General features: G+C 50.1%; 1 protein-coding gene and 1 long non-coding RNA gene across 5 annotated transcripts in view; one reads left to right on the forward strand and one right to left on the reverse strand.

Moving 5' to 3' along the window:
• LOC138849277 (uncharacterized) overlaps positions 1-11,880 on the reverse strand; it is a 31,522-nt gene extending 19,642 nt beyond the window's left edge. For both annotated transcript variants that reach the window (XR_011387876.1, XR_011387875.1), the window contains exon 1: positions 11,751-11,880. This is a non-coding gene — a long non-coding RNA (uncharacterized lncRNA). The remainder of the gene's footprint in view (positions 1-11,750) is intronic.
• BOC (BOC cell adhesion associated, oncogene regulated) overlaps positions 11,517-21,270 on the forward strand; it is a 77,769-nt gene continuing 68,015 nt past the window's right edge. For 2 of the 3 annotated variants that reach the window (XM_008266938.4, XM_002716699.5), the window contains exons 1-2: positions 11,517-11,984; positions 16,161-16,399. The gene's annotated coding sequence lies outside the window, so the exon portion shown is untranslated. The remainder of the gene's footprint in view (positions 11,985-16,160; positions 16,400-21,270) is intronic. The other variant, XM_008266939.4, reaches the window with a different exon arrangement.

Below are 21,270 nucleotides of genomic sequence, written 5' to 3' on the forward strand. Positions count from 1 at the left end.
CAGACAGCTAGATTGCTGTGATGTTACTAAGGCAGTTTAAGACTATTTATTATTATTATTTTATTTATTTGAAAGAGTTACAGAGAGAGGTAGATCCAGAGAGAGAGGGAGAGATATTCCATTGGCTAGTTCACTCCCCAAATGGCCACAATGGCCAGAGCTGAGCTGAGCCAGGAACCAGGAGCTTCCCCCAGGACTCCCATATGGGTGCAGGGGCCCAAGGACTTGGGCCATCTTCTACTGCTTTCCCAGGCCACAGTAGAGAGCTGGATCGGAAGAGGAGCAGCTGAGACTTGAACCAGCGCCCATATGGGATGCCGGCACTGCAGGCTGGGGCTTTAACCCACTGCGCCAGAGCACCGGCCCCTAAGACTAATTTTAAACATCAAACCATAAGAGAGAAGCAGATTCTTTTTCTTTTAAATACGGAGGGCTTTGCTCATATCACATTCCCGGAGGAGGGTCACGTAACGGAAAGTTGTGTTCTCAGTCTTACTGGTAAAGAGAGGAGAAGATCCTAGTCCCAGGAAGAAGAGGTAGCAGATTCAGGTACTTTGGGTCTCGGGTACTTAGTGGGGCAGCGTCGTGGGTGAGCGGGCAGTGCAGATGCAGAGCCATGCACAAAGGGCAACAGAGCATGCGCAAGGGGCTTGGTCCTGCCCCCCACTGCCTTCCTCCTCCCTGGGACAGGTGTTTGCCCCTTCTGATCCCTGCCCCATGACCCCTAGTGGGGCCTGAGTGTAAGTGTAGGATGAGTCAGGGTAAGGCACATACCCACTCGACCTCAAGGATGGACAAAGGAGTGGCTGTGTCCACCCTGGGTTGTGTCCTCCATGTATCCAGTGATTGGCAGTATCCCTTCCCCTAGCATGTCTTGGTGAGGATGTTGCAAACTGTTAGGGGTCACCTGTCTTCTGTGGGTTGTTAGAAAGGGATATTGACTTCTCTTCTTCTGACTGGGAGGCTACATTTTAGTTTTGCCCCCTAAGCTCAGGTAGGCCATCCTGGGTGTGCTGCTGACTGATGGCAGCAAGGGGTGGATGGCATCATTCCATCTCAATATGTGTCCACCAGCAAACTGGATTCCTTCGTGTGCTGTGAGAAGAGCAACAAGACTTCCTACAAAGGGTCTCAAAGGCTTCAAAGGGATGAATCCAGCTGCCATACTTGACTCCTATTGCCATAAGCTTTCTGGGAGATTCTGAAGTCCTTGTTGTATGTGATCAGCTGGGTGTGGTCCTGACTCCTGCTGCTGGAGGCATTTAGAGGCCGGGCTACACAGATACAATAAGCCATGAATCGTTGTTTCTTATCTGGTTTAAAAAAATACATGTTAAATATGCTCGTAACCATTTTTAAGTGTATAGTTCAATAATGTTAACTATCTTCACTGAGGCCGGTATTGTGGCTTAGTGGGTAAAGCTGCTGCCTGCAACACCAGCATCCTGTATGGGTGCCAGTTCAGGTTCCTGCTAGTTTACTTCCAATCCAGCTCCCTGCTAATGCACCTGGGAAAGCAGCAGAAGATGGCCTGAGCGCTTGGGCCCTTCCTATCCACATGCTTTCCCAGGCACATTAGCAGGGGGCCAGATGAAAAGTGGAGTAGCTGTTTGGTCAAAGCGCCACCCATATAAGATGCCAGCATTGCAGGCAGCAGCTTAACCCGCTATGCCACAACTCTGACCCTAACTGAGATAGTTCTACCATACACTGGTTCACTCCTCAAATGCCCTCAACAGCTGAGGCTGAGCCAGGCCAAAGCCAGGATCCAGGAACTCAATCAGAATCTCCCCATGTGGGTATCAGTGACCCAACTAACTTGAGCCATTTGCTGCTGCCTCCCAGAGTTAACATTATCAGGAAGCTTAAATCTGAAGTGGAACTAGAACTTAAACCCAGGCACTCCAATATGGAATGGGGGTCCCTCAAGAGGCATCTTAGTGGGGCCAGCGCTGTGGTGCAGTAGGTTAAAGCCCTGGCCCAAACCGCTGGCATCCCATATGGGTGCCGATTCTAGCCCTGGCTGCTTCACTTCCAATCCAGCTCTCTGCAGGGGCCTGGGAAAGCAGTATAAGGTGGCCCAAGTCCTTGGGCCCCTGCACCCAGGTGGGAGACCCAGAAGAAGCTCCTGGCTCCTGACTTCGGATTGGCTCAGCTCTGGCCATTACAGCCATGTGGGGAGTGAACCAGTGGACGGAAGACCTCTAGCTCTGTCTCTACCTCTCTCTGTAACTCTGTCTTTGAAATAAATAAAAATAAATCTAAAAAAAAAAAAAAAAAGATCTTAGCTGCTACATCTAATACCTGTTCCCCAAGCCATTTTTTAAAATATACAGCTTCTCACAAATCAGTATGCATGGAAAACTGGTAAAATCTGAATAAGATTGGTGATAGGATCAATGTCAACTGAGTAAGATCTTTTCCTATAGTTATATGAGACATTGAATTGCATTTAGGGGAAAACTGGGTGAAAGGGATACAGAATGTCTCCATATTATTTCTTACAACTTACATGACTTATAATTATCTGAAAATAAAAAGAAAAAACAAAACAGTTAAGTCCGTCATATGTTATCACTTCAAACATACCATTAGCATCTAAATGCAAAATACTATATAATAGTTACACAGCTTTAGATCTAAGACAAACCAGTCTTCACTTGCTCTAGGCAAGGTTCTGGCTTTGGTTTAAAAACTATGACTCCACATCAAGTCCAGTGCCAGTTGTTGGTATCCTGTCAACATTCCAGGCCACACTGATCCTTTAACTGCTATAACAAGGATATTTGCTTTTATTAATCTTTCTAATTTATCTAATTGATATACCATACTGGGCACCTACCATGTACCAGGTGTCATGCCAAACACTGAGAGTAAAAAGCTGAAACAGATCATCCTTGTACTGAAGATATTCCAGACAAAAAAGAAAAGAGACAGATTCACAAGTACCGCTATAATACCATGATAGATGCAAGAAATTGACAAGAGCCGGGATCCAGGAGATGGCAGGTGGAGTTGGGGAGCTGGGGAGGGGAGGCCCAGGCAAGTCTTCCCAGAAGATGCAATGTCAGAATCAGTAGCAGTCAGATGAGTAGAAAAGAGACAGACGGAGAGAAAGTGAGCAGACAGGAAAGCATGATAAAGTGTGAAGCTTTGAGGAAGGGCCAGGAGTTGGGGAGCACAAGACAGAGGTGTGTGGGCCACTGGGGACCAGCCTGGCAAGGTGAGCTGGACCATGGCAGGGAGTACTTGCTCCCTATGTCAAAGGAAGTGGGGACCCTTCAATAAAGGCGGGGATGTGACTGACTCCATGGTCTTCATCCCTCCCCCATCAGGAAGGACAAGGCTTACAAATTTTTGAAAAAAAGTAATCAGGAATCAGCAGACCCCGTGATGAATTTTCTTAGTCCTCCCTTATCCCAGGCTGAAGTTCAAAAGCAAGGCATCGCTGACAGTAGGCCCTCCAAGCCTCAAACAATTCCATTTCCTGCCTAAGGAACTGAACCAATAAAAGGCAAAGAAGATAAAACCGAATCTGAATGGGATAGGTGGCAGGGAGGCTCCTGGGACACTGGCATCTGTCTTCCTTTCAACTCCCCTCCCCTCCTTGTGGCTCTGCCCAGAGGTCCCCGGACTCTTTCCAACCCCCATGCAAACATGTCAGCTAGCCAGCCCTCCCTCTACAACCAGGAGAATGGCATAGCTGGAGACTCTTTGCTAGATTCTGCCTGTTTGTGCAGGACCGAAAAAAAGGGGGTAGGGTGGAGTAGAGTGGCGCATAACTAGTTATCTGTGGCTGTGGCCAAAAGTCCCAGTGAATCTCCAGCACCTTGGGAAGGGAAAAGAAAAGAATATATTTGGAGCAAGACAAGCCAGCAGACTACCTGTCTGTAAGCTCTCGCACTGGTAGCTCTGGCATTAGTCTGCTCTGCTGTGTCTCAGGAACTCCATGGAAGCATCCCGTGGCTAAAACCCCTACAGGATGTGTGAGAAACTCCTTCCCTCTTAACTGGCTGACTGAGCAAATTTAACGGGGGCTGTTACCCACTGAGTTTGGTATCCAAGCTCTGAGGTCCAGTTCTCTTTGAGTTTTTCTTTCATCTGGAGTCTCTCGCCCCTGCCCCTCTGTGCTGCAGCCCACACAATATCAAACAGCTGGAGTCTGGGCCTCTCCAGAATCTGTTTCTCAGCCTAACACAGGAGAGGGGTGGGGGAAGAACAGATGGAGGGAGCTGCCAAAGGTGGGGCTTTCATGTGGGACTCAGTGGGGGCTGTGATTGGTTCGGTGGATTTGATATCTCAGTGGAACTTGGTCAACAGACAGATTGGGGCTTAAGGAGTGTGCAAACTCAAGCACACAGGATGGGACTCACAAATGGCCTTGGATCACCCCATTTCCCATTTCTCTATCCCAGATTCACCTTTGGTCCAAATCTTTTCTAATATAATTATCATCTACTGAGTATTTACAAAGGATTATATTTATACTACATATAACAGGCATGGCAATCAGAACAAACACTAGTCATAAACAGCAGGCTTAGGACCCACTTAGGGTTACATGGGAGATCTCTTTTGTATGTATATTATTTGTAATTTTCCAAGCTCACACAGCTTATCTAAGATTGATTTGCCTCAATTCCACATTGTTACCCCCATCCCTCCACCCCAAATGTCATGCTCCCCAAAGGGTATCCTTAACTAAAGGCAGCCTCTTGGGGATGCAGAGACTAATCCTTTAAAGTCAACAGAATACACAGCCAATAGGAATGCCTGAGCTGGCAGCCTGGGGCTAGAGAAGTCAGTCCCGGCCAGCTCAACTTGTATGAGGAATAGATAGATGGCAATGTGCCAGCCTCACCTGTAATTCTGCCTGAACCATGCAATTTAGGGTTTAATTATATACTGTCTTGCATTGTTTACTAATTGTTGCATGGGTCAATCTTATACTTTCATTCATCATTTTTCATTCAGTGAACAGAAATTTTAGAGCGATGAGGCACATTCCCTTTCTAGCAGAGAGAAGCAGGACAAGTCTGATAACTAGTTAATGGCCTGACAAAGAGCAAATGAGGGCTGGTTTTCCTAGTTATACATCAATGAATTAAATTCTGCATATATTTTGAAAATTTAGTGGGATACAGCCTTAATGAATAAAAAATTATTTATGCACCAGCTAGAATTTTAAACTAAGAAGTTGGGTTCATAAATATTTTACTTCTAGTATATCTTATGGAAGATAAGACACCTTTATCCAAATATTGGCTTTGAGAATAGGAATGTGTACAAAAGCCAATTTACTAATTACTGATCTATGAATTTTGATATGTGGCCTTTAATATTAAACCAGACATCAGAATTCTATGTTCTTGAGGCAGACAATCTGCGGGCTGTTCTACTAGTTACAATCAATAAATTATATTAGCTTTTCTAAATGTACTTGGATGCTCATTTAAAAAATACGCGCGCGCGCGCGCACACACACACACACACTCCTTGGAGAGCCCATAAAAGAGCACTGAATGGCTTGACAGAATTCAGGCATCTTCTAACTATGCCTTTCTTTCTCCCAGAAGTAGCTTCTAACTCATGAAACAGTTGGGGGCGGGGGGGCACGGCGGTGCTGTGGCGCAGTGGGTTAGAGCCCTGGCCTGAAGCACCAGCATCTCACATGGGCACCGGTTCTAGTCCCGGCTGCTCCTCCTCTGATCCAGCTCTCTGCTATGGCCTAGGAAAGAAATAGAAGATGGCCCAAGTCCTTGGGCCCCTGCACCCGCGTGGGAGACCCAGAAGCAGCTCCTGGCTTCTGTCTCCGGATTGGTGCAGCTCTGACCGTTGTAGCCATCTGGGGAGTGAACCAGTGGATGGAAGACCTCTTTCTCTCTCTCTACCTCTCTCTGTAACTCTTTCAAATACATAAAATAAATATTTTTAAAAAAGAAGAAGAAGAACAGTTGTGGGGAAGCAGTGTGTTGCACTAGAAAAGGTTCGGGTTTTGGAATCAGTACTGCCACTTTGTTGTTGAGGATTTCAAGAGTACGTAATGGGTCCCAGGGTTGTAGCCTAGCATCGTTTTAAGTCCTGGCTGCTCCTCCTCTTCTTCTTCCTCATTTTTTTTCTTCTTCTTTTTTTAAAAGATTTTATTTTATTTGAGAGGCAGAGTTAGAAAGAGAGAGGGAGAGACAGAGAGAGGTCTTCCATCTACTGATTCGCTCCCCCAAACTGCTGCCATGGCTGGAGCAGAGCCCATCTGAAGCCAGGAACCAGGAGCTTCATCTGGGTCTCCCACCTGGGTGCAGGGGCCCAAGAGCTTGGGCCATCCTCCACTGCTTTCCCAGGCCACAGAGAGAGAGCTGGATTGGAAGAGGCGCCCATATGGGATGCCAGTGCCACAGGCAGAGGTCTAGCCTACTAATCACATCATTGGCTCCCTGCTAATGCACCTGGGAAAGCAGTGGAGGATGGCACAAGTGCTTAGGCTCCTGCACCCATGTGGGAGACCCAGATGAAACTTCTGGCTTTGGCCTGGCATAGCCCTGGCTGTTGTGGCCATTTGGGGGAGTGAACCAGCAGGTGGAAGATCTCTCTCTCTCTCTCTCTCTCTCTGTCTTTTCCTCTCTGTAGCTCTGCCTTTCAAATAAATAAATGTTTTTTTTTAAAGAGTACTTAATGTTCCTTCTCTATAACTGGGAATAATTAAAACCACAGCAAAGGGTTATTGTCGGGTACACACAGAATTTAGCACAGAAACTGGGAGAAGCAGGAACCAGTATTAGCTTACTTCTCAGAGGGGTATCAGAACAGTTAAATAAGATCGCAGAGACAGCTGAGTTCACAGAGTAAGCATCTGTTGTCCAACTTGTCCCGCTTGAGTACTGTCTCCACCAAAGTGCCTACCAGGCAGTCGTTTGCCTTATCTAGTCTGAGCAATCATGCAAAATGGATAATTCGATCAAGTCTCCACTTGGGCCTTGTGTTTAATGACCTCATTGTTGTTTTTTTATTAAAATAATCCAAGAGATGGAAATACACACTGGAACCACTGGAGGACAATTTTGTAATACAAACCAAAGCTTAGAGACTGTTGTGTCCTATCCATTGATCCAAAACTCCACCTCAGGGGAATAATCAGTGAGCTGCGGGGCAGTATAACAAAACTGAAAACAATGCAAATTATGATGATGAAAGGATGGTTGAGTGAACAGCAATTTCTCTCTTCAATGGAGTGGTAGATAGCTGTCAAGTCACACATTGACAGAGAACCAGTGACGAAGAGAAAATATGAGTGATGACGCCAGGATGACCAGGGGAGGGGGCCAGGAGACCGGGAAGGAGAGTATTGGCCTAGAAGTTAAGATATCCCTGTCTCATATCAGAAGGCCTGCATTTGATTCCTGGCTCTGGCTCCCAATTCCAACTTCCTGCCAGTGCAGATCCTGGGAGGTAGCAGGTGATGGTTCAAGCCATTGGTTCCCTGACACCTATGTGGGAGACCCAGGTTGAGAGCTGGGCTCCTGGCTCTCACTCCCTGCATAGTCTCAGCAGTTGTGGGCATTTGGGAGAATGAACTAACAGACAGGAGTTCTGTCTACCTGTCTGTTGGTCTAATATTTTTTAAAAAAGCTAAATAACAGGGGGCCGGCACTGTGGTGTAGTGGGTAAAGCTGCCGCCTGCAGTGTCAATATCCCATATGCACACTGGCTTGAGACCCGGCTGCTCCATTTCCAATCCAGCTCTCTGCTATAGCCTGGGAAAGCAATAGGAGATGGTCCAAATGGTTGGGCCCCTGCACCCACCCAGGACCCAGGATCTGGGTCCTGGCTCCTGCCTTTGGATTCGCCCAACTCCGGCCATTGTGGCCATTTTGGGAGTGGACCAGCGGATGGAAGATCTCTCTCTCTCTCTCTCTGCCTCTGTCTCTCTGTAACTCTGCCTTTCAAAATAATAAATAAATAAATCTTAAAAAGTTGCATAATAGCCTGTGTATACAATACACCAATAGACCCAATTTTTTAAAATATGAAATTGCTAGGTAAGTCAGTGCAGAAAGTGGCTCCTGCCTGAATTATCAAATGCATAAGAAAAACAGTATAAAATATTGAATAAATATGCCCTCTTTATGTTGCCCTTGAAACATTTCCCGATTTTGATTCAAATAGAATTATAAACTCGGTGGAGACAAAGTACTTGTATTGTGTTTGTATTGCTAGGAAAGAAAAAACAAAAAAGAAAAATGGCTAGAAAAAACCAGCACACTATGTTAACAGTGCTATGATTAGGTAGCAGGTTCGAGGTGATTGTTTTTTACTTTCTTTGTGGGCTTTTTTTTTTTTTTTTTTGTATTTTCTAAATGTCTTCAATGTGCAAGTTTTATAATCAGGATGACAGATTTATAGTAACACAGAGGGAAAATCATCAATTCCCTGCTTCTTTTTGTCTTGACCTGGTAGTTTTCTCTGTATAATCATTTCTAGAGGTCCCTTCCAACCCAGGAGCTCCCTGTCCACAAGGCAGAGGCGAGTACCTGCGGCACACCGAGGAGACAGCAACAACCTCGCATTTCCCTCGCTGGATTCCTTTCTGTTGACTCTGCACAGCCTAGTAACACAGGGACTTGTATAGACCTACAGTCTCTGCTCACTCCCCTGTGTCTCCCTGTCTAGCATAATAAATTAATGTCATGATCACTTCCATACTAAATGCTTCCTTTGGTGGAGGTCCATAAAATCTCCAAGAAAGCAAAATGCCAGAGATAAATCATTGTAAAGAAGGAAGAGTAGCAAAAAAAAAAAAAAAAAAAAAAAAAAAAAAAAAGCACCGTACTGAGCCCAGACTCCAACCAAGTGTTTTGAGATGTCTGGGGGTGTAGGATGGGTATGTGCAAAGAGGGATACTAATGGAAAGTGGAGAGGTGAATTAGGCAAGGAACACGCTCCAGGCAAAAGGGAGTGGGGAGAGAGTTCAGAGACGCATTGTTCTTACTGGAGTAGTAATAATAAACACAATCACATTAATACAGAGAGCCATAAAAACAATAAACATGCCCGAGGTGCCAACAGAACTCAAGCCTTTGGATTAAGCTGCGATCTGCGTTCTGTCTAAGCTACGGGAAAAGTGAGTAACCACAGTGATCCGCCTGTGGTAGAGGGAGGCAGAAGGCTGCTGGGTCGTTTTCCTGGCTAACGGGTGGGTAAGGACAACTCCTGCTCTGATGTGTTGATTCAGAGCCCAGGGCTGTGTGGACCTGAGGATCAGAGTGGAGGGAAAGACAATGTGGAAGGCTAGGAGATGTCTTTGAGATGTTCAGCAAGAAACAGCTGTTTACAGGACTACAGCAGAATCCACGTGAGAAGCTCACACCTCTGGTTCTCATTAGAATCCTACCACTGGGGGCGGAAGCTCTGGTGTAGCCGGTAAAGCTGCTGCCTGCGGTTCCGGCTGCTCCACTTCTGATCCAGCTTTCTGCTATGGCCTGCAAAAGCCGTGGAAGATGGTCCCAGTCCTTGGGCCTCTACACCAGCGTAGGGGACCCAGAAGAAGCTCCTGGCTCCTGGCTTCTGATGGACCCAGCTTCTGCCATTGCAGCCATTTGGGGGGTGAACCAGCAGATGGAAGACCTTTCTCTCTGCCTCTGCCTCTCTGTAACTCTGCCTTTCAAATAAATAAATAAATCTTTAAAAAATCCTACCACTGTCCGTGGGAATGGGACTTGAAATCCCCTTGGGAAGGCAGAAAGTTGGAGGACAGTGGAACACTGGCTGGCCCACTCCTCCTGGGGAATTAAGAGTTCTGACCACCAGAGTGGTCCCCAGGCTTTGCAGCCAAACAAATCACCATGGAAATCGGCTGCTGCCTCAACTACCAAATGCAAAAATATAGAATAAAATTCCTTTGTGTACCCTTCTAAAACATCTTTTGGTTCAGATTCTATTAGAATCAGGTACCTTGCCTAAAGTGTGGATTTTTACTAAAGCAACAAAGCAGCTGAACACAAAGCCAGGGCCCAGCAGGCTCAGGTGACTTTCTCAGAGCCACAGTGGGTTCCTGACTCCCAGCAAAGCTATCCTGCCGCAGAGGGGAGACAGCACCACCGGCACAGGGCCTCACCACTGCGGCACACGCTCCAAGTTCACTACCTACAAAAGGCTGCACCCTCCTGGGTTTCCATCTCCTGGGCTGCAGTGTGGGGACATGGGCTGACTGATCCCTCACAGTCTATGTTTCTCCCCTAAAGAATAAACCGGAAGCCCAACTTGCCACCCACTCACCATGTGCCTGGCTTCTCAATACCCTGGAAGAAGTGGTTTAAAAAAGTGGTCTTGGGGGCCCGCACTGTAGGATAGTGGGCTAAGCCTCTACCTGCATCGCCAGCATCCCATATGGGTGCTGGTTCTAATCCCTGCTGCTCCTCTTCTGACCCAGCTCCCTGCATACGGCCTGGGAAAGCAGGAGATGGTCCAAGTGCTTGGACCTCTGCACCCATGTGAGAGACCCAGAGGAAGCTCCCGGCTTCAGATCTGCTCAGCTCCAGCTGTTGTGGCCATTTGGGGAGTGAACCAGCAGATGGAAGACTTTCTGTCTCTCCCTCTCTTTGTAACTCTGTCAGATAAATAAATCTTAAAAAAAAAAAAAAAATTGGTTTTGGACAGGCAACAAGGGCCTTACCTGAGAAGGTGCTAGAGAGGCAGATTCTCAGGCCTATCCCAGACCTACTATTGAATCAGAGGCTGGGGGTGGGAGGGCGCAGTGATCTGCATTTAAGCAAGTCTTCCTGGGAGTGCCGCTGCGGTCCAAGTTTGAGAACCACTGCTTGGGAAGTTGCCTAACCAACACGGAGGTAGTTAACTTTTCTCTGCCGCCACTAACACGCACACGCACCTCAGCCCTGCTCCTAGTCTCTACCCCCTCCCCCTTCTCCTTGCTGCTCCATCCCGGGATGATGAATGGAGGTCAGGGCGCTGTCAGCAGAGGACAAACCCTCCCGTGACCCAGTGGGTCCGGAGATGCCGATGGGGCTTCCCCGAGCCCGATTTTCTGGGTTTACCCACTGCCCCACTCTTTGAGTGGGTGTGGGTTTGTGTGTGTGTGTGTGAGAGAGTGGTGCGGTAATTTAATGACAGCAAATTTGATTTGAGTATTACCCAAAAGTTTGTTTGCAGACGAAGGAGGAGACCATTGCTAGGTGGGTGTTAGAATAAGGCTTGAGGAGAGGAGGGAGGGGCAGCATCAGTGAGAGGGAGGCTCGGAGGTGAAGCTAAAGAAAAGGAGGCGTTCAAAGGAGTCCCTGGCCTTGGGAAAGGCAGAGGACGGCGCTGTAATGCGGGGAGGAAAAACACGCAGGACAGCGCGGGTCTAAGGTGCAGCCGAGAGAAAGTGGGGGAACTGCCCTAGAGTTTGGGAGACTTTTTTTTTCCAGCTTCCTTTCCAAGACATTTTCTCTGCTCCCTTTTGCTCCTCCCCCCTCCTCCCCACCTCCTCTGCTCCCCCTCCTCCTCCTCGTCGAGCCGTAATGGGAGGCTCCTAGGCAGGAGAAGCAAAAGGAGGAATTGTTTGCGAGTTCAGTCATCCAAAAAAGCTTCTTCCATATGGAGGGACCGGGTGCGCTGGGCGCGCCGTGCCCTGCCTCGTCCTCCCGCTGCCTCCGCCGCCGCCGCCGCGGCGCCCGCTTCCTGCCGCAGGGACCCTGAGCCCCGGGGCCGCGGTGTCAGCCGCCGCGCGCGCACACGCGCGCTCACACACGCGCACTCACCCGCCGCAGCCACGCGCGCCCGCACGCGCCCTCCCTCCTCGGCCGGCAACTTCTCGGCCGGCAGCTCCTTTGTTGCGCCCGCTGCAGCCGCTCTCCCTCCCGGGTGGCGCGTCCCCGGTGTCACCGTGCGTGTCGCGTGTCCGCGCCGCGCGGGGCTGGGTGGCTCTCTCCGCGCCCACCAGGCTGGCCCCCCGGGCCCGGGCTGGTCTTGCCCGGGCGCGGGCTGCACCAGAGGTGAGTCACGTCGCTGAAGTTTGTTTTCTTTTCATAAAAAGTTGTGTTTATTTGTTGGTTTGGGGAAGGGCAAGAGAGGCCGGCAGCCGCAGGCCGGGCGAAGCCGAGCGGCGGCTGCAGGACGCGCGGCGGCGGGCGCGGGTCGGAGCGCTCGGCCGGCCGGCTCGGGCTCGGCGGCTGCGGCCGAGGCGGGGTTGCCGCGTCTCGTTCCGTGGCCGTGCGGCGTGGCGGGGCCCTGGTTGTCCAACACCCCCCGGCCCTCGCTTCCAGAGCGGTTCCCGGCAGCTTCTGGGGTGGAAGAAGGGCTCGGGCAGCCTCCCCAACTTCTCCCAAAGGTTGACACTGGCGCCCCGGCTCCTCGCAGCCACGGGCGTCGGCAAACAGAGAACCACTGGAAGAGCCTGTGGCCTCTTCGGGGCTACGGGGTCACCAGGGTTGGTGTTTTATTGTAAAGCAAACGGTCCGATGAGGGACCGCGCGCACCGGGCGCTCAGCAACGCATCGCTAGTTGGAGGGGCAGAGGGGCGAGGCCGAAGTGGAGCGTCCGGAGGTGTGAGTGGGGCTGGGGCAGCGGCTAGAGAGACGCGCGCGGGCGTGAGTGTGAGCGAGCCTGAGCTTCCTGCTGCGCTCCTGGACTTTCCCTGTAACTGTGAGAAGCCGGGGCAGTGCAGCCGGGACAAGTGGGATGGGGCTGTGGCGCGGGCCAGCGACCCAGGGAGAATTTGCTTGCAGGGTTTCTGAAGGCTGTGCTGGACTTCGCAGGTGCTGCCTGTTAGTTTTGCTTTCCCAGGTGATCCACAGAATTTTTGAGGGGTTGGGAGGCAGGCCGATCTGGGAGGGGCTTCCGGAGCCGCGGGGATTGGTTTTGTTTAGAGGATGGGGATGGCAGTGGCTGGTACTTGTCTTCCTCCAGAGATGTGGCAGTGAAGCTAAGAATACCGAAACCACACACTAGCAATCCCAAACAGGCACTTTCTGGGTGTGGTGGGGTGTTCTGCCGCTCCCCCCATTCCTTCTTTGCAAGTTTAAATGGGTTCACATCAGTTTCTGACCCAGAGTTACCTTCTTGCGTGGCCAGCGTGAAGAGTGTATTTTGGTTGCTGGCCCCTGTGCCACCTCCAAGAGCCCTGTACCCAGCTGCTTTGTTGCCCAGAATTCTGCCAATACTGACCGTTTGCTGCATGTGTGTTTTAAAAGTCTTGAATGTGCAAACATTTCTGATTTATTCCACCTCTGGGCCCTAAACAGGCAGCCCAGCTCTGTGGTGGGTTTTTTTTTTTTTTTTCATCCGTTTGGTTACAGCCAGTAAATCCATCCATGTCTATTTTCTCAAGGGCGGCATGGAAAATATTAGAACACAGTGTTGTTGGCAGAGGTGGGGGGCTGGAGTACGCATACATCTGGGTGACCTGTTTTCCAAACTTAAAGAGAATCTGAGGAAAGAGGTTGGCCATTTTGAGGTGTGTAACAGGTTTCCCAGGAACATTTCTGAGGTCTTATAATTGGCACTTTTTAATGGTCCTGTAATTGAAACCGAGAAGGTTCCCATGGTAATCTTGAAGCACCTTGGGGCCAGGGGGACAGAGGCGGGGGGTGGGGGCAGATAGCGGTGGGGTTGCCACTTTCCTGCCACGTGAGTTTTCGAACTGAGTTTATGCAAAGAGGTAAAAATGAACTGTGGCAGCATGGGCTCCCTGTGCCACTTGTGCGACATTGCCTGCCCCCATAGAGATGTGTGACCCCGAACTTGGCCATTCTGGGGACTGGAGACCATCCCTAGGCTACTGCATCTGGAAGTCTGGGGACTGAGGTAACGGCCCAAGCCACAGGCTCTTGGCTTTACTTGGAAGAGGAGGTTGATGGAGGCCAGCATGGTCGAGTCCACGACCACAACCAGCATGGGGGAGAAATGTAGAAAGGAGCCTGCTTAGCTGCTCATTAATTGGTCAGCCAACTCATGATAAGGAGTGTGATTTATGTTCCTTTCCATCGTTCCTCCACATGGGGCCAGAGGTTTTTGCTCTCTTTAAAGTGCTTTTTCAAGTGTTTGGGATCCCAGCTCTCTTCAGCAACTCGGCCGGCCAGTCGTTTCCAAGGCCCGGGCATGAATAGGAGACTTTACTCCTGAAATAATTCAGTCGACTGGCCTACAGGCCCCCAGGGCATAGGAAGGGAGGGCCAGAAGTGAGCCCAGTGATCACAGTGTCCCAGGGGCCCGCAGGGGGTCTGGGTTCAGATTTCAGCAGTCACTGATATGGTGAATGAATTAAGGGTTTATCTCTCTGAGTCTTTTCAAGCTACAACAGAAGACTCAAGTGCGCCAGATAATTGCTATCCAGTACTTTGTGGCCTCTGAATAAGAAAGTATTAACCTGGCACCAAACGATATTATAAATTGGAGTTGTCTTTCTTCCTCTGAACTTTAAGCCCCCTGGCTATGTGGGGAGGTACAGGAGAGGGGAAGGGAAAGGAAACTCTGGGAGGGAGAGGGAAGAAAGTGATGTGCTTCATTTAGGAAAATCTCTTTAACTGTGTAATGTGCTTGGCTTCTTTTCCATCTCTGTACTTAAGCTAAGCAAACGTTGATAGTACATTGGACCAAGCTGGGAACTTTCTTGTACAGGGAGAATGAGTTTTCTGGGTCAGAATGCCCCTTCCTCTCATTTGTATTTATAGCAAAGGCATCTACTACTGATTTTTAAGACGTTTGAAAATCAATCACAATTTCGTACTATAACGTGGCTTATTTTTGCTCAGCCATGTGCAAATATAGTTTTTACTTAGTTGTGATACAGTCTCTTTGACAGTCCCAAACAAAGTCTATCATTGACTGAAAGCTCACGAAGAACAGATATCCAGCCACTTTGCTGTTGGGGGGAACAGTCAGATCCTAAGTGGCAACCACATGGAGCTTTCCATGTAGTATTTGTACAATTTATGAGGCTGAATCAAATATTTGGGCTGGGGAGTGGGAAGGGAGAGGGTGTTTGTTTTTAATTTAGAAATCTATGTTTATGAAAAGCTTCCCTAATGATTTTTGCCTCCTTGGAGCCCTGGGGGTTGGTGATGGGTACAGAAGAGGAGGTGGGATCCAGGAAGGAAGGTTTTGGATCCATCTCAGGTGGCCCTGCCCCTAGGGTTAGGTTAGAGCCTTGGGCTGGAGTGTTAGCTCTGCCTGTGGACTCCATTCACCCTGACCCAAACCTCTGAGCTCATCTCCTACGTGTCCAGTCTGTTTGCTTCCTCAAGTGTGCCCAGTCTTTCCTGCCCGTTCTCATGTTATCCTGCTGTCTGCACGACCTTTGACAATTCCTGGGCACATATGGCCAGGCCACTCCATCCCTTTCTCCAGCAGTCCCATAATCAGGTCACCAGCCAACTTCAAAACAGCCGAAGATCTAAATTTCTTTCTTTTTAAAAATTTATTTGAAAGATAGATTTACAGAGAGAGGGAGGGAGAGAAAGAGAGAGGTCTTCCATCTGATGGTTCACTTGCCAAATGGCCGCAACAGCCAGGGCTATGCCAGGCCGAAGCCAGAAGCCAGGAGCTTCTTCTGGGTCTCCCACGTGGGTGCAGGGGGCCCAGGACTTTGGCCATCTTCCACTACTTTCCTAGGTGCATTTGCAGGGAGCAGGATTGGAAGTGGACCAGCCGGGACTCCAACTGGCTCCCATATGCATGCTGGCACTGTGGAGCAGATTTTTTAACCCTTTCTCATTTGTTTCGCTAGCTCCTCCTGGCAACACCGGCTCGTTAGGAACCTGCCGCTCCAGCCTCACTCATTTGATAGCTTATCTTGCTTGCTGCTTTATCATCCAAACCCCATCTTTATCAGCTCATCTTGCTTTGTATGAAGCCTGCTTATGATATGTCCTTCAATATTTGGGGAATTCTGCTGAAGATAGACTGCTGGATGCAAAAGTCCTTGTTCTGTAAAATGTATGCATTGTTCTTCATTCACTGTTCTCTGTAAGGCTCGTCAGGAGCCAGGTAACTGGACACTCAAGGAGGTCCATGTGCCTAGAAAAATGGCAGTCCCTCTGTTTTCTTATTTATACAATGGATTAATAGGGGATTGCTATTGTTTATAGCAATGCACCTTATAAAAGCAAATAACTTAGACCTGTTTGTTTACTTGGTTGTTCAAAAGATGAGACAATTTTCTTTATCCCCAGTCCCAGGGCAAGCTTCCTGGAATCCATGACCCGTGCAGTCTTGTCAGCATTCGCACCATCTGAGGGTAGCAGCGAAGAAGTAGAAGAAGTGGGTGTAGACTTCTGCTCACGGTTTAGTAACTCTGGACCCTGGGGGCAACCATTTTCCCACATTTTGCATTGCACTTGAAGATGCTGTTTCTCATTCGTTAAATACTGGAAGAATCAAGCATTGAGTGGAATCTGGATCCGGCTTCAAGGTTGGTTCTGGTTTGGTTCACGTCTTCCTCTCGTCAAAGCCTCTGGTGCCATGGGAACCCTGCCTAGCGCTGGGCGAACTCCCTCAGACACGCTGGGTACAAACGACTTGCCGTGGGGTTTGGAGTCCAAGTTTGCTGCGGGGAAGTCTCATAGCTTTGGGTGAGGCACACCCAGTGTTTCTATGTCTGTCCGTGGTATTGTAGTGAGCGCCCTGGACACTGTTTATCTCCCAAAACCCAAAGGGGTTCTGCTGCGTCCCACCTCCTGGCATAATGCGAGGGAATAATTTCTCCTTTTCTAATGGTGGATTTGGCCTTATCTTCAAAGAAGGCTTTTGATGTTTGGGGCAGCAGGAGGAAATCATAGCTGGTAATACGGAGTCAACGTAATTTGGTTGCCAGAGGAAATGTGAGGAAAGACTCAACTAGTTCTCCTGGTTAGAAACGGGAAGGTACTCAGTGTGGGCAGGGCAAGGAGGGCTTAAGGATAGGAGCGGGGAAGGAGCCCAGCAGTGGAAAGTGTGGCCAAAGAATGTTTATCCTCCAAAATGCGTTTGGACAGCCTTGGACAAGGTGAGGGCGGCGAGGCGTGTGTAGGTGGGAGCCTTCGTCCTGCCCCCAAGCTTTTATTGAGTGCTTGCTGTGTGCCTGGCATCCCAAGCCCAGGCTGGCAGGGATCATACCACAGCCCGCCCTGTCCAGGATTCCAGACAGTAGGAACCCCAAAGTTCAGGCACTGGGAGTGGGGTGGGGGAGGAGCGACTCCCCGAGGGTTGGGCTAAATCCTAAAGGCAGGCATGGGCCTGGCAGTGCCCAAGTGTTCTTTTCTGAACTCTGCCCGTCTGTGTGGTTCATTATTCACCGTCAGCACACTCAGTTTTCCTCAGTGGATGGTAAACTCGTAAGTATGCTGGAGACGTGAAATTTCAAGGGCAGAGGATTTTCTCTTTTAAATTTTAGGAAAATTAAAACTTGGGATCTCTGCATTGAATGCAAACTCTCAGAAATCTGGGTCTTAGGCACTTTTTTTCTAAAACAAGTTACTGAATAGCTTCCCAGGGGAGAAGGGACAATATGTGTTTTTCTTTCTTTTTCGTGTACATCAGGTTTTAGCTGCGAATTCTGGAAACAGGCTTGAAGTCAGCTTTTTTTACCTTCTAATTCTATTTGCCCTTTGTTCTGCTGTCTACAGTAGGTCTGCCTGACTCTAAAATCCTTCTCAGAGCAGTGGGTGAGGGGACATTTATTTTAGGGACAGTTGCCCAGAAAGCCCCCTGGCTGCCGAGAAGTCCGAGCTGTTAGGGGTGAGGTGTGGACCCCGCTGGTCTTGGCTTCCCCCATCTGGTCTGGGCTCTTGAAGACAATCCTCCTCCACTTTACCTGACTCTGCCAATATTTTTTCAGATTAATCCCAGCCAAGTGCTTTTACTAGTCTGAACTTACCTAATATTACAGTCCCAGCCAGTTTATTAGGTATGGGTCACAGTTAATTGGAGAAGAAAATTGGGGGGTTCCATGTTTATTAGTTTTCTATGAAAGCAGAGACTGCCCTTAATTATTTCACAGAGCATCTTCCCCACTCAACTGTCTTCTGCCTTCTGTCTCATAACTGTCAGTCCACGGTCGCGTTCCTGTCGCTCTTGCCTGCGACAGAGCTGTGCCCCAGGGAGGGGTGACTTGGTGATGCTGTCGGTCAGTACTGTGCCCTCTTTTGCAAGTGAGACCCCCTGAACTTGTAGAAATTTGCAGCTCCTTACCTCTCACATCATAAATGGGTATCTTGGGAGTGAGCAAGTTATATGAGACCCTGCTGCCTCGGAGCTGAGAGTTAGGTTCCAGTGGCTCTCCCAGCATACCTGCAGCCTTTCCTGAGACCTCATGTGGCCTGCTACCTGCAACAGCCCTGTCAGCCCTGGTGAAGGCCCCGCAGTCAGGGGGGCTTTCATCGCACAGGCTCCTGTTGTCCACCATGAGCCTAGGGAGCGAGACGCAGCTTTAGACTCCCTGGACCACATGCCTGGTAGCACGTTTCACTGGGTGCTGTGGCACAGTGCGGGGAGCCCAGCTGTCCTCCTTGGGAGAGGAGCAACAAGGTGGCTTTGGATACGTGGGCTTCACCTAAGCAGCTGGTCCCCTTGCCACTGACCCGCCATCCGGGACTTGGGTGTCCAAGGAAAGCAAGTTGCCTGGAGGCGGTACTGTGATGGAAGTCATTTTCCGTGTCCTGCTTTTGTAAATAAAGCCTTGTGTTTCTGTGGTGAGCCTCTCCCCCATGAGGGGCGGCGTGCATGAGCAGCAGGTACCCTCCCTCATGGTAAGGAAGAATGATTATCCTCCCATGTCAGGAAGGGAAGCAAGCAAGGGAGCCCGGGTGGAGACCAGCTAATCCAGTGTCAAAGAGGTGGTGCAGCCTGCCTCCGCCTCCTCGTTCCAGAGAGAATGATAGCTGCCATTCCGTGAGCGCCTACTGTGTGCCGGGCCCTGGGTTGAGCACGGCAGCATCATCCCTGCCATCCCCCAGGGGTCTCGAGAAGATGGGCGTTGTTATCCCACTCTGCAGATAAGAGAGCTGAAGCTTAGACCATTGCAGTGACGTGTTCTGCCGTCACAGCTGGCGGGTGGCACAGCCAGGACTTATTTTATTTATTTGAAAGAGTTACAGATAGAGGTAGAGACACACAGAGAGAAAGGTCTTCCATCTGCTGGTTCACTCCCCAAATGTTTGCAATGGCCAGAGCTGAGCTGATCAGAAGCCAGCTCAGGGGAGCTATTCCAAGTCTCCCATGTGGGTGCAGGGCCCAAGGACTTGGGTCATCCTCCGCTGCTTTCCCAGGCTCACTAGCAGGGAGCTGGATTGGAAGTGGAGCAGCCGGGGCTCAAACCAGCACCCATATGGGATGCCAGCGCTGTAGCTGGGGCTTTAACCTGCTGTGCCACCGCACCGGCCCCCAGAGCCAGGATTTTCTTGCAGGACTACTGACTTCCAAACTCAGTTTTCTTAGAAGAAAAAAAAAAAATACCCAGACTGTCCCCCGGAGCAGAGCCCCCTCAGTGTGGAAAAGAAATAGTCATTTCTTTTGCAGCTAGCAAAGGGGAAAGGGGTAGGTGGGGACCTTTGTGAGATTTGCCCAAGAGATGTGAATTTAAAACCAGGACCACAACTGGCAGGTTCTGGATGACTTAGCAGCAGCAGCAGCAGCCTGCGGGAAGCCTCGTGCCTCTGTGGCACAGCTGTTGTCAGCCTCTGCAGCCTGTGGTGAAAGCCACCTGCGGCTTGGGTTTCATCTCAGAACATGCCCCTTGCCTTTTGCTTCCTGCTGGGGCATTGTCTGCATTGGCTGTCCAGAGTCTCTGCTCCCACTGTGGCTGCCAGGTGAATCCTTTTGCTCCCAGGGATCTCTGCAAGTCTGATCAAGCAGGTGCGCTGTGCCCTCTGTGGAGTGAGGGGGAGAAGGGGTTTGGCCCAGCAGATACTTTTACTGGTCAGGAGAAGCGGCAGCTTGTACAGAAAAACACCCTGGGGAAGGAAGTAGCAGCTTTTGACAGACAGGTAACTGACAGGAGATGCTACCTTCCAGGCAAATGCTCTCAGGGCAGCCAGCAGAAAGAATTCGACAGGCAGTTACCTGCAGAAGAGCAAAGCAGGCCTCTCCCTGCAGGCTTGGGAGGGTGGTGGAGATTTGCGGTGGTGGTTCTTGTTTTTTTCTGTAATAAACATGGAAAGCCTGAAGCCACAGTGTGCTGAGCTTTGAGGGGACACAAATAGAATTATGTGACCAGCCACTTAGGAAGGGGAGAGGAGGAGAGCCTGGAAACTCTGTCTTTATTGCCGTGTCTTTGCAAGCTGCCTTCCCAGGGCACCGTGAGGGCGCAGTGAAAGGACGCACGAGAGCCCTCTGCGTGGAAAACGTTGCTCCTCACCTCGAAGCCCAAGCTTCTGGCTTCTGTGCGCACTCACGATGAGTTAGGAGGTGCAGAATTCCAGGGAACTGGCCACAGGTCAGGGTGGGCATCTGCTTCTGTGGCTGTGTGTTGATTTTTCTCAGGGCAGTGCCTGGATCAGAAGGGGTCTAGCCCTCAGGGTATGGTCAGAAACTCTCACGAGGGGTCTGAGGCTCCAGCAGGAGTCACGGTCAGGGGCAGGCGCTCATGGGCACAGCAGTTAAGATGTCATCACTGGGGAGGCTCCAAATCTGTATCAGAGTGCCTGGGCTCAATCAAGTCCTGGTTCTGTTCTGCATTCTGGCTTCCTGGTAATGCTCACGCTGATGGATGGCAGGTGATGGCACAAGTCCATGGGTCTCTGCTACCCACATGGGAGGCCCGAATTGAGTTCCTGGCTCCTGCCCAGTCTGGCCAGGGCCATTGCAGGTATTTGGGGGAGTGAACCAGTGTATGGGAGCTCCCTCTGTCTGTCTCCATTTCTCTGCCTTTCAAATCAAATTAATAAAGGTTTATAAAGAGGAACTGATGACTAAGGATCCTGGTCCATGTTCTTCCTTGAGAGAGGAGGGAACAGGAGGAGTCAGGGAGTTCCTGGGGTAGCTCATCTGCCAGGCGGAAGTCTGGAATGGGTCATATTAGGAAAAGGGCGGGGCCGGCGCCGTGGCTCAATAGGCTAATCCTCCACCTTGCGGCGCCGGCACACCGGGTTCTAGTCCCGGTCGGGGCGCCGGATTCTGTCCCGGTTGCCCCTCTTCCAGGCCAGCCCTCTGCTGTGGCCAGGGAGTGCAGTGGAGGATGGCCCAGGTGCTTGGGCCCTGCACCCCATGGGAGACCAGGAGAAGCACCTGGCTCCTGGCTCCTGCCATCGGATCAGCGCGGTGCGCCGGCTGCAGCGGCGGCCATTGGAGGGTGAACCAACGGCAAAA

This window comes from Oryctolagus cuniculus, chromosome 4 (assembly GCF_964237555.1).
Source record: "Oryctolagus cuniculus chromosome 4, mOryCun1.1, whole genome shotgun sequence".
Lineage (NCBI taxonomy): Eukaryota > Metazoa > Chordata > Mammalia > Lagomorpha > Leporidae > Oryctolagus > Oryctolagus cuniculus.